General features: G+C 39.9%; 2 protein-coding genes across 6 annotated transcripts in view; one reads left to right on the top strand and one right to left on the bottom strand.

The window, feature by feature from the left end:
• The window catches only part of CMSS1 (cms1 ribosomal small subunit homolog), a 340,238-nt gene that overhangs the window by 57,874 nt on the left and 262,542 nt on the right, over positions 1–19,822 (bottom strand). The gene's annotated exons all lie outside the window — the stretch shown is intronic.
• FILIP1L (filamin A interacting protein 1 like) overlaps positions 1–19,822 on the top strand; it is a 277,711-nt gene that overhangs the window by 1,177 nt on the left and 256,712 nt on the right. The gene's annotated exons all lie outside the window — the stretch shown is intronic.

Genomic DNA, 19,822 nt, shown 5'->3' with positions numbered 1-19,822 from the left:
TGGACTTGCTCAATGGGAGTATTAGTCAATGTTTAGGGTGGCTGCATAGTTTTGAATACTAGAGCCCCATTCAACAGATAATATAAATATGTCAGCTAAAATGCCTGACATAATCATTCCTATTTCTCTTCATAATGACAGATGATCATTTCCCCCCCCCCCCAATATCTGTGTAAGTCTCAAAAGGATTATAAGAGGTGCAATGTATATATTGCTTAACTATACCCATCACGTTCCATGTGTGTATCAGGTTTGCATAAAGGAGGGCATGGAGTACCTTACTACTGGAGAGAACTCGCTCCAATTATGGCGATATTCCTCTAGCTGCAATAAAAAATGCTTTTCCTACGATGGCACCTTCCAGTATACAGGCATACTTCGTTTTATTGTGCTTTGCTTTACTGTACTTCACAGATGTGTGTTGTTGTTGTTGTTTTTTTAAAAAAAATTCAAGGCAAGACCCTCCACCAGCAAAAAGATTATAATCCACTTTAGTGTGATATTCAATTTATTGCAGTGGTCTGAAACTGAACTCACAAAATCTCTGTATCAATCAGATGCCTGTATCAATCTTCCACCCCTCAAAAACAAATATTCCAAGTAAATGTATCTCCACAGTATCACTTGACACTATTATGAAACTCCTATCATACTTAACTAAAAAGCAGCATAAATACTTTAAGAGCTGTTTGATATTGAACATTTCTAAAGGCAGATAATGTTCAGGGGCTGTTTCCACTTCTGTTCTAAACAAGCATGTAGAGCAATTAAGACAGGTCTACTCTGGTGAGAGCTTTCCAAGCAATTTCCCAAAGTAACCTGGGTTTGGGTTTTCATGATAAGCAATGCAAAAACAGTCAGTTAAAATTCTTTGTTATTATAAACAAAGAAGCACAATTTTAAAAAAGAGTTTAGTTTCCAAGAAGGGAAAAGACTAAATGTCAAGGGTTCTGTATTCTCTCTTCAGAACTCAGTCCTTGTTATTCTGTGTCTTAATGCAAAATTTTCATTGCCACAGAAATACATGCCTTGATTCTCCAAAATGCTGCATTAAAAAAACATTTAAAAAAATGTTAGTTGGTATTATTTGCTTTAGGATAGAACTACTGACCACCAGTATTTAATATCCATTCATGCTGAGCACAAAGTAGGTTTTTTTCCTGTTTCATTATAATTAGGGGAAGAGCCTTTACAGTGAAGGGCTTAATTTGGTTTCTCATTTGTTCACTCATTCAGTAAACATGTTAGTGTCTACTATGTGCCCGGTTCCCAGGAGACAGCAGCGAGTGAGGCACATATGGTTTCCACCTGCTCTGTGTAGGATTCTTCACAGAGGGGCCAATACTAGTGGCTTGAGCCTGTATATTGTTCATGCTATTTACCATGTAAGTGCTTTCTCCTTCACTTCTGATTAAAAAACAACTTAAGGAATCCTCCCTCCAATTATTTTTTTCTACTTCATAAAGATTATTTAGTGCCTGTGAGATATGGAGACAATGCCACAGACCAAATAATCAATCGAGTTTGAATATACGTCTTAGTGCAAGTTCCTGAGACTTCTTTGAAGGATGTTGACATTTCTGCTGTTCTAAACTACGGATATTAGACAAAAGACTCACATATTGATAGGTTGTTCCTTTAGAATTGGGTCTGTCAGGAAGTTCCTAAGGAAGACATTAGAACAAAATTGGTACCACAGCCTCATAGCCATTTGGGGTTCAAATGTGGTGGAAGTTCAAGATGTCTCTGTCTAATCTGTCTGGAGGCTACACCTGAGAGTGGCAGTCTTGTGTTTCTCACCTTGGTTGAGAACACTTTCTATGAGGGCATTAATCGTAACGGTTTCATTTTATACCTGTGAAGTGTTTTACATTGTTTATGGAATTTCAGTATCAGTCACTCACTGGATCCTATGGTGACCCTGCGCAAAAGGAAAGGCAGGTATTATTCTCTGTTCAGCAGGTGGAAAACTAGGTTTTATGGACTAGCTCAGCTAATTTCTCTCTAATGCACAGTGTCATTAAGTAATTTCTCTAATGAAAGACTAGAAAAATTCTGAGTTTTCAACATGAGTACTCACGGGTCTAACCTACTTTCTGAAGTGGAAACAGACGCTGGAAACTATGCCACTAGAGGAGACTTTCAGGCTTCCCCCACACCCATCCTCTCCCTGCCTCTACTCCCCTTCAGGGTGCTCACCCTGCAGTTCCTTCCTCTGGCTCTTGAGGAATCAACTCAGCTGCTAAAAGAGAAAGCTACTGCCCTCTTCCTTCCTTCCTTCCTTCCTTCCTTCCTTCCTTCCTTCCTTCCTTCCTTCCTTCCTTCCTTCCTTCCTTCCTCCCTCTCTCCCTCTCTCCCTCCCTCCCTCCCTCCCTCCCTCCCTCCCTCCCTCCCTCCCTCCCTCTCTCTCTCTCTTTTTAGGATAGACACAGTATAGTTTATTAGTATATTTACCAACATGTAAATGCAAATGAAATTTTAAACTGCTGGTTAGTGCTACCACCAGTCCAGCAACATAAAACACTGTCTCATCAGATCAGACCCACCCAGTCTCGATCCTGCTGCTGGTGGAAGTATAAGTGGGCCCTTGAAAAAGTGGTCTGCCATGGGTAAGAGAGAACATCACAGGAAAAAATTCTCTACGTGGAAAAATGGTAAGCATGGTTAACAGAGCAGTATCAAGGTGCAGCTGAACAGAGCAGTCTTGAGTGGAGGAAGAAGGTCTTTTTGACTGATTTTGAGAGAGTACACTGATCTGTAACTAAGCCACTGAGGGTAACAGCGTGTAGGGTACCAGGCATAGTTAGTACTATCAGATACTAGCCATGACCAATCAAATACACAGACTTCATTTCTTCCTTACGTCTTTCCTGGAATTTACTGTGTATCTAAAGTTTGCTGTAATTGTTTGGAGACTTTACACTATTTTTCTCTTGTGTTGGTGGCTTAAAATGAATGTCAAAGGTCTTCGTGATGGGTCTAGGGGCAATCCCTTGACTAGGCAGGTAGAATTCAAGGGAGGAGAGCAAGGTGGACGAAACAGAGCTGCTTCTGTGCTTCTCAGAGCTGCTGCTCCTGGCCCGGAAACAAAGAGGCAGAGGCAGCTGCCTCTGAGCCATGGTATCAAACTAACAGGTTGTGACCGGGGACACCAACATCTTGGCTTTCAGCTGCTCTGAACATCTTCACGCGAAGCTATTTTAAGAACCTTTGCATTTGATCAGGGAGCATGTGGGGTTAAGCCTTGTGTTTTCCATTTCAGTTTTAGATCCTAAGCAGGTGTACTTAGTAGTTCAGAATTTAAAAACTTATTATTATTGTATAGCACCCCAACCAATGCAAAAATAACTTTATATGAGGGGAGAAAAGTATGTTATTGAGATCGAGACTTTTTCCTTAATTAAACGTTTTTAGGAGTTGAATTAAAAAAAAATCACTGTTAGTTTCCATCATAATTTTTGTTTGGCAAATTTTGGTTAAAAATATATATAAAAAAATAAAACCATTTGGTTAGAGTTAGGACAATATATGACCATTTATGCTGAGGTCCATAATGTAACTCTATACACTACTTATTATGCTTAGAATATTGCTGACAAGGATACACTGTATATTATGGGCATTTAGGAGTGTCGGACAATATCAAACTGTGATTTTCCTCTTTAACTTTGACAATTAGAGAAAAATATCCTCTAAGACTCATTCCATTCCCTTATGCTACACAGAGTTGAAACAAAAGTAAAGGCAACACAGCAAAAATAATTTCTTTTAAAAAGGTTTTAAGCTAAGCATTTGCAAATTCCTCTACAGTTTATACAGGTCTTCCTCGTCTGTTGAAACTATGTCTCGAAAGGCCCACCACACTCACATGCATCTGAACCCGAGTTGTTCATTCTCAGTTTTATGTCCTGACTGTAACGGTGGTTACCTGATTGTATGAGTTGTCAAATTTGCAGGATTGTACACTATAAAAGGTGACTTTTACTGCATGTAAATCATACTTTAATAAAATAAATGCAAAAAAGATGTTAAGAATCACCATCTGTGTGGCTCTACCTTGAAAACCTTCCATTGCAAACTTCAACATGCACATTCTGCTTGCAGAGGTTTTCAGTGGGAAAAAATAAAAACAGAAATTGTAGGGTACTAAAATAAACAAAGGAAAAACACTCTCTGGCAAACAACTGATATAGCTACCCCCACCCATCATTTTACAGATGAAGAACTGAGGCCTGCATGAGTTTCCCCAAAGTCTCAGACCTAGTCAGTCACAGATACCTGTTTTTCTAGAGATAATTAAAAATGATCAAGCTACAGAAATTTAAGTCTCTAGCTACCCTTGTGTGACACTGACTGTCAGATGGAAAAAGCGATGGGGCAAAAACTATGCAAAAGCTTCACGTAGTTGCCTTCCAAATGTTATTTTGAGAAATTGGCCAAAGGTTGCTGACTTTAGTAGTCGGTAGACAATATTGTATGCATGGCATTTGTCAAAAGCAACAGTCCCCACCCCGCCACCGCTATCACCACAGCCTGTACTTACTATGGGAGGGTATCAGGAAAGAAGATGGCCCGGTCATGTTTGGGAGGAGCAAACATTTATTCACTTGTTTATTTATGTAACAAATGCCAGGCACTTTCTGGGTCCTATAATCCAGTGTTGATCTCAGAATTATAACATAGTAGCATCTAGACAAGGAGCGATGCTCAATCACTAGAACATAGTAAGGACTGTTTGAATATAGCAATATCAGAAAAAAAATCCCAGTTAGAACTAAACCAATAAATGAGTGTGATTATAATGCATAATGCCTAAGGGCATGGGCCTTCCCAGATGGCATCATGGGTTCTAATTCCAGTTCTATGTGATCTTCAAGTTACTTAGCCTCTCAAAGCCTTAAGATTCCTCAATCATAAAATGGAGATAATTGTACTTGCCTTGTTGGAGTAATACATGAGAAATATAAAGTGTTACGTATAGTTAGTGGCACATAAGTGTTTGATAATGAGGAGCTATTGTAATCATTATTAAGACAGAAAACTCCCACCATGGTGGCATGGATTGGGTCTAAAAAAATTCCGTCTTGAAAACATGGTATGCCAGGCCCTTCTAAGAAACAAATAAATGCCATAAGGCCCAGAACACACACAGACACAAAACTTTGGATCCCTTGGACCAAATTAAGAAGATGGGCTGAAACATCATCTAGAAACCAAAGGACCTGGCATCTGAATGATGTGTTTTCTTTGGGACCACAAGAACCACTCTCTAAACACTACACGCCTACACATAGGTATGAATTAAAAATGCCAAACTTTGTGGTTTTGACATTTAAAAAACCCAGACAGTTGATTATTAAAAGCAAACCATTAATTTCCTTGATCTATGTTACAGAAGTAGAAATTACCTTTTCCCTTCCTGAGATTCTCTAGCCATAATCAAGTGACTTTTTTTCTTTTTTGCAATTATCTTGCTCTCTCCTGCCATAAAATTTAAATCATGTAATGAAACTTCCACACTCAGAGTGTGATAATTTATGGGCTCACAGCCCAGAGGATTCTTAGGAGACAATGAAATCCCTAAATGTGTGCAAATTATTTCAGAGTGGGGAATGACTCTTCTTGTGTAGCGGGAATTATTTATATAACACTACCTTGGGAGGATGTTAATGGGAAAGCATAGCATTAAATTCCTCCTTTTAAAACAGGCACTTCCACAGGGTTTCACTTGTTCTTTCCTAATTTGGAAAGATAGCATTTGTACACACAAAATAGCAAGTTTTACTATCCTATTGTTAAGTGGTTAGGTAAGGTTTCAGAAAGACTGTACTGATGCATTAGATACCTGCCCAATGTGTGGAAGGAAGGCTCCGGCTCAAAGTATGACTGCTGTAGATCCATTACTCTTCTTTTTTTTTCATGCTAAGTTACCTTTAATACAAAGACTCTTCCAATCATGGCACCTAGAGATCATTTCACCCACTGCTCTGTTTGGCTGCCAGTCTCTTGTCGCTCTTCAGCAATGGTGAAGCAGATACCTTTAAAGTCAGCAAAGTGACCAGGAAATTTCACTACCTGCAAAGTGCTGAAAGAGGCCATGCTGCCTATCGAAGCGAGAAAAACTTGAGTTTACCTCAAATTCATATGCAATTAGTAATTTTCCCAGACGGTATCATAAAACTGCAATCATGACCTAAATAGTCTAGTTATTTTGGGGAGAATTCTATTATTAAGTTCCCATCCACATCTGGATAGTTCATTTGTACAAGGCAATTTCAATTGAAACGAGAACTCGAAAGGTCCAGCTAGGTCTAATGGAACTAATCTGTATATAAACAAGATTTTTTTTAACACTATGGAAGAACATAAAGATTTTCACTTGTACTTGCCCTAAAACAGTAGTTCAGTTTGAACTGGTAGCTACAAATTCACATCTCTTGGCTGTGTTACAAAATACACAAGTATTTAATGCTTTCAGAGTTAGATCAGATACATGCTAGTGGCAAAATGCCAGTCGCCATTTTAATGGGGCTTTCCCATTTCTACCCTTTGCCCCATTGACCAGAAAGCATTTTTCTAGTTTCCTTTACCACACTTTGGCTATTTTATTAATTTTTAGTACAATAATACCTCAGTATCCACATGGGACTGTTTCCAGGATAACTGCGGATGCCAGAATCCTCGCATGCTCAAGTCCCTTATATAAAATGGCATAGTATTTGTATATATCCTATGCACATCCTCCTGTATACTTTAAATCATCTCTGGGTTACTTATAATATCTAATACAACGTAAATGCTATGTAAATAATTGTTATACAGTATTGTTTAGGGAATAATGATAAGAAAAAACAAGGAAAAACATTTCTTCCCATGTTCAGCAGAGGCAACCATCATAGGCCTAACTAACTACAATAGTACATGTCAGCAACAGTGTAACATTTTTCTTAGAATATTTTCAATCCTAGGTTGGTTGGACTGGGGGTGAGGAACCTGTGGTTACAGAGGGCCAACTGTAGCTTTTTTTTTTTTAAGCAGCAAAATAACCTCTGTTATTTAAAATTTTCCAAATGTGAAAATATATGATAGGGATCAGAGTATAGCTCAGGATTAGTGGAACAACCAGTCAGACACCACATGAATGAATCAGATGAGCTTTAACTAACAAAGGATTCCAAAGGAAGCTTACATTTCTAGCAGGAAGGTGACGGCATGCCTTAGCACAGGCAAGGGGGCAAGCTTCTGGGTGCTCAAACCCTTACCAGGCAAACACAGTTATGAAAGAAGATGCCCACGCACAAAGGCAGATCTTTTCAACTGAGAATCAGTGTTCAGCTCCCCACTGTTCTTCAGGTAAAGAGCCAAAGTGGGGATTTTAAAGGCAATCCTTCACCTGGTGGCTACAGATCCTTTGTCATTACTTCCTGCTATCTCTACAAGAGTCCTTTTTGCTTCAGAGGTCAGTTTACATTTTGCATAATCCCAAGATTAATAAATCTGGCCAGGAGGGAGGGTCATTGGAATAGATGCAGATCAGCTAACATGCAGAATGGGTGCAGCCTAGGCTGGCCTGGAGGGGGACCGAGCTTCCACAAAGTCTGACATCATCACCTGCAAGTGTGCGTCTCTGGGGTATCCCATGGTCTGGAAGGCTGTGCTTCTGCCTGTAATGGTATCCTGACTGAACCAGCTTGTTTTGGTGTCCCTTTGAGGAGTCAACCTCTTCTGATTTACTGAAGTGTCTAGGTTTGATTGCTCCATCAATCCCAACCTACCACTAACAATAATTTCATGTTTTCTGCATATCTTATGCATAGCACACACAGATATTTTCCCACCTCAACCCCAGAAGGTATATTCTGACTGCCCTGGTTTCTAGACTCCCAAGCACAACTCTGCCTAAACCAATAAAGTAAGTCTGATGGTGAGAAGCTATGTAAAATGAATGACTTCCAAGATGGGTTTTATGTGAGAAAGAGTGAGAAGTGAAAGCTCACTGATAAAAAGGGTTTTATTTGGTGAAAGAGAGATTACAAACCACTTTCAAAAGCTTAACTGTACATGAGGCTGAAAACCTGACTCTGAGGCGTATCGTGTGGGGAAGGGAGGGTGAGAGCAGTAGCAAGCACGGGCTTCTGAAAAGGGAACTAATCTTCTAAAGCATCTCCTGGGATGCCATCATCTTGAGCTAGCAGTTATTTTTCATTTCTACTTTCCAAACTACCTTTATGTAAGGATTAATGACCTTCCCTCATCCCATTAACCTTGACTGTCATTAATCTCCAGGAAATGCCCTGTCAGTACTGCTTAAAGATGCATGAGAAATGCTGTTAGGTTAAAAATGGTTAATCTTACAGCCATTTAACTACCCTTTTCAGTGATTACTGAGTCTTCCTGGAATTCCCTTTTGCCTCAGAATTAGTTGACATTTTAATCACATTTTAGTCTTACTTGTAGGCTATGAAGTTGTTAGACAGAAATTGTAATTGATCAAAAAAGAAAAAGCCTTTTTGGAGGGTAAACTGAGGTTTCAAAAACGTGTCAAAAACGATGTTACTGTCTAAATTCCTACAATTTGCATGTGTTTCATGTACTTGGAAACTGAACGTTGATACCCTCAAATCAATATTATTGGTCAGGTTCAATTATAGGCTATTTTAATTTTAATCTTTGGTAGGAGAATACATTATCTACTAAGTTGGCTTTGAAAATGGGTTAGAAAAAGTAATATAGGCATAGATATTTGTATGCTGTTAGAGGCATGTTCACGAGACTTAAATGCTCCTTGTTACATGTTCTTGTGAACACCGTCCAAGATGAGCTTAAAAGAATACTAGGTACAGCTAACTACAGTAGAGGAAATAACCCGTACATAAAGTTTCCTATAAATATAAACCATATCATGAGAAGAAAGTTAGTTAAAGGCAAATATTTTAATAGAAAGATTAGAATGAAAGCACAGGTGAAGTTTTGCTGTTACAGACCGAAGTGACTACAGAGGTAAAAAATATGGAAGGAAAGAAATGGGGATGGCAATGGCCTGGCAGCGAGCCTGCTACCAATAAAAACATTTGTCCTCAGCCCCTCTCTAGGGTAATGGAAAACAACAGAGGTGACTGTTTCCATCCCAACTCTTCCTGAATTTCTTTTTCACTTGAGGAGAGTTAACAACGTGAGGGCATTCGGTATAAATCACTAAAGCAACAGGGCTGCTCTCCCTGCCACTCCTGCAAAATGGGAAGAGGCCATCCACCCAAAACTCTGGATTCCTAGGTTTTGTGAAAGCTGGTCAGCCAGCTCTGTGCTGGATCCTTCTCTGCCTCGGTCACTGTCCTCCGGGACTTGAGAAGACAGGCCTGTGCTCCAAGCCACTGTCATTAGTTCAAACTAAGTTGTGAACTGCTAACAGTTTTGTTTGAAAGTTTATAAAAATGGTAACCACATTGCTAAATCTCCCTCGGGTATCTCAAACAAAATGTGGTTCAAATTTCATGTAGAAAAAAAAAGGAAAAAAGAAAAAGAAGCTCAGAGTTCTTAAATAAACAAATAAAGATAGCTGATGTAGTCAACAGTCCTGGTGTGACTACAGCTATGTCATCTTGGTCTTCTGTTGCTTGCTGGGGCAGAGGTCAGGGAGAGCTCTTCAGCAAAGGGGCCTCCAACCGGTCCATCTGACTACTGCGCCAGAGCAAGCTTCCATGCAGCCCCCACCCTGCCACCTGGCATGACTGTGGGCTGGGGGTGGGTGGAGAGGGCTATCGTCATTGTAGCCTGCCCTCTCCAACCCAGATACACACAGACAGGAGTTGCCTTCATTTCAGGGGAATAAGCAGAAGCCCCTCCTCAGAGGATGACTAGAAGCCCCACTTTGGTGACCTGGCCTCTGGGCCTACAAGCAAATAAGGGGTGCAAATGGACACTTGTAATAATTAAAAATCTCTGTAGTGATGCAGCTGATTGAACAAGCTATCGGGAATCTTGGCAGGGCCATGCTCATGGTTCTCATTATTGGGGGTTTATCTTTACATAAAGGTAGGCTGTTCATTGGTGTCTCTGACATTCAGAATACAAAGACTTTTTTCTTTAGGGTAGAAGAGACAGGTCCATTTTAATGTAGCAATCTATTTGAACAAAACTGCTTATTGTAAAGCCAGTGAGGCCAAACCCAAAGGTTTTCCTGTTTAAATTTTCCAGGGGGCAGTTTGTAAAGGCCATGGGACGTGTCCATTCTAGGGCCTCTAACTCAGTCCATTCCAGCGGCCAACATGCGCTTCCACATCCCTACTTTGGCCCTTCACTGCCCACAGTTCCTTTTTGCTCAACACTCAGAATGGTTGCTGTTACCTGCCAAATCAATGCTTCCAACTTTCCTAGAAAAAACCTGATTCAAGATTTAGGGAACAAACTCCTAAGGACTCTAGATCTTTAGGTACATAGGAGACTCATGCTTAGAGTAGATTTTGGAAAAATTAAAACACCTATCCTGTCACTTGTTTGGTTCCATGCCATTACCTGTGTGGCAGTCTCTAAAGGAGCAACAGCAGCCTTCAGAATGGAGCTGCTCTGCTCAGGGCTCAGGGTTTCCTGTTTGTCTTTCTAGCCAGCTCTTGCTGCCATTCTGAGCTGCTGCCTTCTCCATGGTCTCAGTGGGCTCCTCTTAAAGAGCCGTCACTCTGCTTATGTGGTGAGACTTCTAATCACCAGTTGCCTTTTAAAGACTCCTGGCCTAGGATCACAGAGTGCACAGGGATACGCAGCAGTTGAAGAAGGGCTTTCACAAACTCTAGATCTACCCACCCCTAGTCAGTTGGTCGGCCTAATTTTTACAGCACTTAGCATCCTAAGCCTCAACCACATACATTTGTCTGCTCCACTGGCACCTGCATGACCATCAGTAGAAGGCATTACATTGCTTTTTCCTTTAAGCTGTCCTTGCCAATCTGCTCTGCCTTGGCAGGGCTTGAAGGTAGAAGGCGAGGCTATTTTTGATGAGAGGGCTTAGCAACATTCCCTAAACAGAAAATATCTCTCCTATATACTAAAAGTATTATAGAATGCTCCCCCCCCCCTCAGTTACTTATTTATTCAAGTCTTTTTACTTAATGGGTGCTTCCTGGAGGTGGTGACTTAGTGTGGAGTTCACACTATTAAGTCTTCATTGTATAGTTAACTTTTATTTTTCTATAAGTAATTTCAAATAAAAGAGGAAATTTTGATTAATGCTTTTGGAGTTAAATGCAAAAATATAAAGCAGCAAGAACCAAGGGAAACCAGAATATTTCCTATATCTTCTACAAAATTTGAGAAATTTAAACAAATACTAATGCTTTTCTGCTCACATTAGAAAATCATACATTTTAATCTTTACTGGGAAGCAGATGAATACAATTAATAAAGTACAACTTAAGAAGTATTTTTATAATAGCCTAATAATTATGAGTCACCGTGGGAGACATTAAAATATCGGCCCCATTTTTATCCCTTCCTACACCTATGCCTTACTCTTACTCATGCATCTGCAGTGTGCAGACAAACTGGCTAGTGGCTGGCCAGTTTATGATGGTTTCAGCTGAGACGGCTCTCCTGTCAGTTTTTCATTATTCTGCAGGTTAGCCCAGACTTATTATAATTGCAGCAGGGCAGGACCCCAAGGCATGCATGGCCTTTGGAGGTCTAGTCTCAGCACTGGCATAATATCAGTTCTACTGCATTCTTTTGGCCAAAGCAAGTCACAAGGCCAGTCCAACTTTAAGGGGTGAAACTGCAAATTTTATAGAACACTTTTAAACTATAATTTAGTCCCTGATCCCAGAAAAAGGAGAAAGTTGGCTTTGCAATGTGTTATCTTTGGTAGCCAAGTAAAGAGCTAACAAATTCAGAGAACCCAGTGTCCTTGGGTTCGTTCTTTCAGTCAAACACCAAATAGCTACTGAATGCAAAGCATTGTGGGAGATGCAGAATGGAATCCAGCACAATCCTTACCCTTGAGGAATTGTCAGTTTCTTAGAAGAATTAGAAAAACATCAAAACTGTAAAAAGTACAGAATGTGAAAAGTGTCACAAGAGCGATAACGTGCTGAGCTGATTCAAAGGAAAAGTAGAACTCCCGTCTGTGGAGAATCAGAAATCACATTTACAACACGGGTCCAATTTCTTCTGCAAGCATCCTATGCATAGAGGAGGCTTTTAAGGTAACTTCTGCTTCTCTTTCCTTATTTTCCCCTTTCCAAGGAGTTTATTTATCCTCTCACTGCCCCAATCCCTCCTGTCATGGAGTAGATCAGATGGCACACGAGTTACTTTGAAGGGCATATTTATTTTCACGGCCATCAAGAATTCCAGCGGAAGCCCTGTACTGAAAGCAAGGCTGAGTCATAACTGTTCTTCAGCTGCTCCCCCTCTGCCTTTTCTTGCTTCTTCTCACCTGATCCCCCTTAGCTAAGGCCACGCTTACCCAGCTGCACGGCAGGATAGCTCCTCCCTGGCAAGTAGCAAAGCTTTTGCTTTCAGAAAAGCATCTGGTCCAGGTCTGTGCCCAGTCAATGTACCACCTCTTCTTGTGGGCAATGAGGAGCTGCCGTTTCAGCTGTAGCATTAATTGTGCCTTGGTAAAGGAGTGTAGGACATTAGTTGTGCCTCGATGGTGAGGAAGAAAAAACATCTCCTTCCCCAGTCTGCATAAAGCTGTCTCGGACAGTAGCTGGTAATCGATGCTCAGGAGAAGCTGAGGCACGTGTTTGCTTTTCGCCACAGACGAATGAGAATTCCATTTGCACCTCACAACTCCAGAGACCCCCAAGTACGAAGTGGCCAAGAGACCCCAAAGTCTGATTGGCTCCCACCCTACATGCAAGTGAGATGCCAGAGTCACCCCCACTTCCTTCTCTGCTCTCCATTACCTGGGCTAAAGGACTGACTCCTGACACATCAGGAAGCTAAGCCTCCTCAGACCACTCCCCCAGGACGGAAGTCAGGAAAGGGAGACCCTCTTCACTAACTGCCTAGAATTCCCTCCAGAGGACACCAGGACACCTTCACAGCACTGCTCCACTGAACCTGCAGCAAGGCCATCGCTCACCTCCCCAGGCCCCAGACTCCACCTGAGGTTTCAGTGACTCGTCCTCACCGCCTCTATTCTCACTCAGCAGCAAAAATGCAGGCACCTCTAACCAATAACGCTCTCATCTATTGCAGTTTCATTCCCAGGCCACTCTGCTCTCCCTTAGATTCTCCTCTCCCTCTCTGACTTCCCTTCGAATCCTTCCCATGGCGCTCTCTGAATCTCTTTTAAGACGTAGACAGCCCGCCCGGGCGTGGCTCAGCGGTTGAGCTTGGACCTAGGATCCAGGGGATCGCAGTTTGATTCCCAGTCAGGGCACATGCCTGGGTTGTGGGCTCGATCAATGACTCTCTCATCATTGATGTTTCTATCTCTCTCTCTCCCCCTCTCCCTTCCTCTCTCTGAAATCAATAAAGATATACTAAAAAAAAAAAAAAAAAAGACATGGACAGTGCCAAAGCACAGCTTCGTAGTCAGGCAGGTCTGGGCTCAATGATTCTAATGTGGACTTCTCGTGTGACGCTAAATGATGCACGCAGCCCTCTGTGCCTTATGCCCTCATCTGTAAAATCAATAATTAGTCTGTGAGGATTAAATGTATAAAACTGTCAAGTACAGTGACTGGCTCATCCTAGGTACTTCATAAATGACAGATACTGCTGCTATTGGAATCTCTCCATGTGCTTACCCTTCTCACAGACTCTTCTTCCCTCCTCTTGTTCCACCTCTTGTCCAACCCTTCCTCCAGCACATGCAACATCTCAGCCTCTCGAGAGAAGACTGCTCACGCTCCACAGCCCAAGCACCACGCCTGGGGCAGCACCACTCTCCAGGCCCCGCAGTGCTGCTTCCAGGCTATTCCTTTCCACTTCCATACCAGAACCCCTCCTCTCTTGAGGCTCATACCATCAGCTCATGCCACGCTTATCCAGACCCCAGTTCTGCCTACCGACCTCTCATCATTCCACCTACTTAATAAGGACTGGCAGCTAAGGCAACCTTTTCCCTCCTAATTCCCTCTCCACTGTGGGTAAACTTCTTGACCATGGATGATCTTTACAATAATGAGACGTCGGAGTTCCTTTACTCTCAAACCCTTTGCACTCCACCTCAGCCATCCGGTTTCCCGGCTCCGCCTGGAGCGTTCTGCTCCTGCCCCCCTGCATCGCCTGCCTGTACTTAGTGCTCCACAAGGCTGTCTCTCCCTGGTGAACCTCCGCGCCGCGGGGTACCAAGTCTATTTGATTTTTCCTTACTCCTAGGACAGAGTCTGGTACCAGTGGGTGCCTAATAAATACTCATGGATGAATAACATGGTACATTTGTACTTTTTTAGTTTACCATATGCTTCTCTCTATATTATCCTATTTTATTATTGCTTTAGGTAAGCAGAAACAGTATTACAATGCGCCTGTGTAGATATGGAATTAAGGCTCAGAAAAATCAAGTTATTTACAAGGTTACATGGTAAGTCTACGAGAACCACCTGTATACTGTATCACCTAAAGGCCAGCTGGGGTTTTCCCTACCATCCCAGCTACAAGAACAGCCCTCTTCTTCCTGTACCTTCCTTACCCTTATATACTTGTTTTTTGTGAAAATGAAAATTTGGAAGGATGATAGCTCATTCATCTCATGCACATGCGAACAGTTCTGAGAGGATTATGCATCTCTGTGCTCCGAGGGTCTCCTGCCATCAGGCTGTACATTAAACTCTCAGGACCTTCTTAACAGAATTATGCAATGTTATATTTCATTGCCCCCAGTGTGAATACTAACATGATAAATGTTCAGCCTGCTATCCACATTAAGTAGATTTTAAAACTGGAAAGTGCAAAAACCCAATCTTTCATCCTCTGATTAATTCAATCCCAGATTTGAGCTTTCTGATAAAGCACACAAAATGACAATCCAAAACTCCTCTTGGGTTACCAATGAAAAACGATCATTGGCAAAAATATGAAAACTCCCTTTTAATACATAAAAAAGAGTTCTGTAATTGGCAAAGCAAAAACTGCCCACTGAACCAGTCTACGCCACATCCCATACATGGCTGAGTCCTAAATTCTTAACTGGAACCTGATTTACAGTCCCAAACTGCAGGGTATCTTGTTTTAGGAGTGAGTGAAAAACCTTTCTTATCTAAGTGAGGCATTTGTAATCTTTAAAATATTTTCCTAAAGGAAGCCATTTTAAAAAAGGGGGAGTAGATTATAGCTAATAGCTTCTTCTTTTTTTTAAATCCAAAATATGTTTATTGGGATGGTTGCCCACCCACCTTGATTTGAGGTGCTTTTAGTGCTCCCGTCTCAAGGAGCAGCCTTCTGTCAGCCTTGCTTTTTCTCCTGTAGGCTGAGAGGACAGTGGAGCACCCAACACAAACTACCCTTTGTGCTCGGCTAAAGTTGGTGGTGATTTTGTAGCATCCTGGGCATTTCACAGCCAGGAAGTAGGAATTGGGGCTCTGCACCAGGTTCCTCTTCTCTTCTGAGGGGGATGAAGGGGATCCTTAGCGAGAGGGATGTTGCCATGGGGAGGTCATCACTGCCTGAAAGGCGCTAGTGGTTTCTTTTAATGTCATGTTGCCGCCCCTGTATGTGGCAATGACTTTTGTGAAATTCAACATTCTTTAGGAAGGTACTGTTGTGCTAGACTCTAAGGGATACAAAATGTTCAGGTTATAGGGACTTACACTCCAGTAGTGAGGAGAAATATGCATAAAAATATCTACACTACAAACAAGTTTCCTTGGCAAGTACTGATATCAATTGGCAGCAGGAACCAAAGTTCAATTATTATTAACAAAAATAAATGACAATAATAGCTAACATCTAAGTGCTTGCTATATGCCAAGAACTCTGCTGAATACTTTAATACAGCAACCTATTTAATTCTAAGAATGTCATGAAGTAGGTATTATAATCACCATGTTACAGATGAGGAACCTTAGCCTGAGAGATCCAGTGACTTGCCTAAAGTAAAAAAGCTGGTTAAACGGTAGAACTGGGACTCAAATACAGAAGTTTTTGACCCTAAAACACAGGGCTTGTTCTATTCCATCTCATTATCTCCTACTGAAGCACCTCACCCCCAACACAAATATTACTTCACTTTTCTTACCTATTGTGACTCTTACCTATTGCCAACTGCTGAGGGACACACAGGTGGGCTTTCAGTTGACTTGTGCTGCTAACAGCACAGAAGAGGCCAATGGTTTAGCAATAACAAATTACAGCATAGCCAAGAGTCAAAGTAGTCTTGTTGCTATTTTGATTTTACTAGATTTTTCAAACAGCAATGTAGCATGTACCATCACTGGGCCTAGCTAAACACTCAAAATTATTATTACTTGACAAGATATGCCATTGCTGATAACATTTGAAAAACCAACCAATTAACTGTAGAGGTTTCTACTGAGTAAAAATATTACACGAAGCTATTTAAAAATTCAAGAAGGCCATTGCAATTTAGACAGTAGCAAATGTATATTTTGTTGGAATGGAGGCCCAATCCTGGGTTGAGAAAAAATTTAAAACCAAGTAATAATCTTTGTGACATTAGCTGAATAACCAAGAATACTCAAATCCAGAACTAATTATTACAGACAATTAAAAAATGATGTGAAAAATAACGATTTGGAAAATGTTTAGGATATGCATGTTCATAAAAAAGTGGGTTTGAAACAGAGTGTGATCCTACTTTTACATGTAAATCCAATAAAACATGTATAGTCCTAATAATCTAAACACTATAAAATGCCAATGAAAGTCATCAAATATTTAAACAAATGGAGAGACATACTATGTTCCTAGATTGAAACACAACATAGCAAATATGTCTGTTTGACCCAAATTGATATACAGGTTTAATGCAATTCCAACAAAAATTACAGCAATTTTTTTTGGTAGATAGAGGCAAGATAATTCTAAGATTTATATGGGAAGACAAAGGAACTAAAATAGCTAAAACAATGCTGAAAAATAAGGAAAAAGTGGGATGAAACAATACCTAATTTCAAGATTTATACAGGCACACTAATCAAGACTGTGCATATTGGTGGGGGGAATAGACACCTAGATCAAAGGAACAGAGCAGAGAACTCAGAATTAGACTCACGCAAATATGCCTAACTGATTTTTTAAAAAGGTGCAAACGCAACTCAACTTAAAAAAAAAAAAAGGTAAGCCTTTTCAACAAATGGTGTTGGAGCAATTAGACATTCAGAGGAAAAAAGTGAACTACAATCTAAGTCTACCGCCTTACACAAAAAAGTAACTAAAAATAGATCATGGACTTAAATGTAAAATATAAAACTATAAAATGCTTAGGAAAAAAGTAAGAGAGATCTAAGGTAAAGAGTGCTAAATTTGACACTAAAAGTACAATCCATAAAAGGAAAAATAAATTTGATTTAACCAAAATGTCAAAGTTTTTGCTCTGCAAAAGACCTTTTTAAGAGGATGAAAAGAGAGTCTTGAGATCTTTATTATTTATAAACCACATATGACAAAAGACATCCATCGAGAATATATAAAGAACCCTCAAGATTTAACAGTAAAAGACAAACAATCCAATTAGAAAATGGGCAAACGACATTCACAGACATTTCACATCATCAGCCATTAGGGAAATGCAAAATCAAAATCAAAATGAGATATTACTACACACTCATCAGAATGGCTAAAATTAAAAAATAATGACAATACCAACTGCTGGTGAGGATTTGAAGAAACTAGATTACTCACACATTGCTGGTGGGAATGTAAATTTGTACAGTCACTTTAGAAAACAATTTGGTAGTTTCTTAAAAAAAATAAAATATGACCCAGCAACTGCAGTTCTGGGCATTTATCCTAGAAAAATGAAAATTTACGTTCACACAACAACCTGTACACAAAAGTTTATAGCAGCTTTATTTTAATGGCCCCAAACTGGAAACAACCTAGATGTTCTTTAATGGTCAATGATATGGTTATACCCATATTGTAGATTATTGCTCAGCAAATAAAAAGAACAAACTATTGATATACATAACAACCTAGATGAAGCTACAGAGAATTATTCTGAGTGGAAAAAGTTAATCCCAAAGGTTATATATTATATGACTCCATTTACAGAAATGAACAGAATAGTGGTTGCTAGGGTTTAATGAGATGGTGGAAGTGTGAGGGAAATGGTTGTGCCATAAAAGGTCATCATCCTTAGGGCAATAGACATGTTCTGTATCTTGACTGCACCAATATTTATATGCTGGTTCTGATACTGTACTATAGGTTTACAATATATTACCACTAGGGGAAACTGAGTAAAGGATACATGGGTTCTCTCCATATGATTTCTTATAATTGCATGCAACTACAAGTATCTCAAAGTAAAATATTCAATTAAAAATATCAAAACTATATGGTTTGGTTTTTCTATAAGGAAAAGAGTATGGAGATATGCATCAATCTTTACCCCTGGGTGGTAGTGAATCAGAGACTTTTATTTTCTTCTTTTGGATTATCTAACTTTTCCTACAATGAACGTGCATTGTTTTGGTAATTAAAAAGTTAAGAAAGACATTGGCTATAAGAACAGACCTAAGTTCTAATGATGTAAGCAGTCTGACTCAGAATAGTTAATAATATGTTAGGCCAGTCCCTGTCTTGATATTGAGAATTTAAGGGGTCCAGTGGCCAGTGCATAGAATGTTTGAAATGAATAGTCCTTTCCTTTTTAAACTTCACATTTCAATTTTTCCCCCACTCTGTATTCTATTTCTTCAGTTATCCAGTAATTATTAATCTCTCAAGGTACTTATGAAATCACAGATTCCCAATTTATGGGCCCTTAGCAGCTGGTTAGATCCATTCATTGAGAAAGTTATGTGTATCCAGGAGAACAGCACATTTATAGATAGCCAAACTAAATGGAATCTGGCCAGAAAGTTCCATAAATTATACTTGGAATGAGTTTGTCTCATGAGAAGAATGGAACTGTGATTCAACTACTGAGGTAACTGATTTTTCTGATACTTAGTCACTTAATTCTAAAAAATGCTGAATGTGGGCAGAGGAGTTCTGAGAACAAGGTAGGAGGAACTCGAAATACGTATGCAGAATTCCTTCCGAAGGGGAGCCTAAAAATAATAATAGTAATAACAACTTACTTTTGCTCAGTACTTATTAGATATCAGGAATTGTTCTAAGAGCTTAACATGTATTGACTCACTTAATCATCATAACTAGTAGTCTTCACCCTGGGATATGTGTAGTGGGTATAGCAAATATTTTGCAAGATGTGCACATGCAAGGGTATTTTAAGGAAATTAGTCTCCAGCCCTTTTAACTTTCTTCTATACTTTACTTTCTCCGTGCCTAAGAACTCACCTGCATTCATATCAACCCTTTCACTTTAGTAAAAGGCAAACTCCTCATCCAAGACTAGTCTTATTATAGTTCACTGTCTTGATGTACACAAATTTCCTGGAATCCAACACATTATTATTAGAAATACTACTAGTTTTATAATCAGTGTTGAGATGTTCTGAATTCTTAACAACAGTTGGAGTGAAACATGTTAAGGGTGTTTTACATGTGTATATCTTCTGGGGATGCTAAATTACTCAAAACACATACCTAAAACATATGGGTAACTTTTTTCATGACTTATTCCCAATTCCCTTTGAGCTATTCAACAGGGTAGGTAAAACTTATTTTTCAAATCATGTTGACTATTTCAGCCACAGCCAATTCTCATCTTATTTCACATTATGTAATA

Source organism: Miniopterus schreibersii, assembly GCF_964146895.1.
Source record: "Miniopterus schreibersii genome assembly, chromosome: 5".
Lineage (NCBI taxonomy): Eukaryota > Metazoa > Chordata > Mammalia > Chiroptera > Miniopteridae > Miniopterus > Miniopterus schreibersii.
This window is presented reverse-complemented; position numbering and strand designations above follow the sequence as displayed.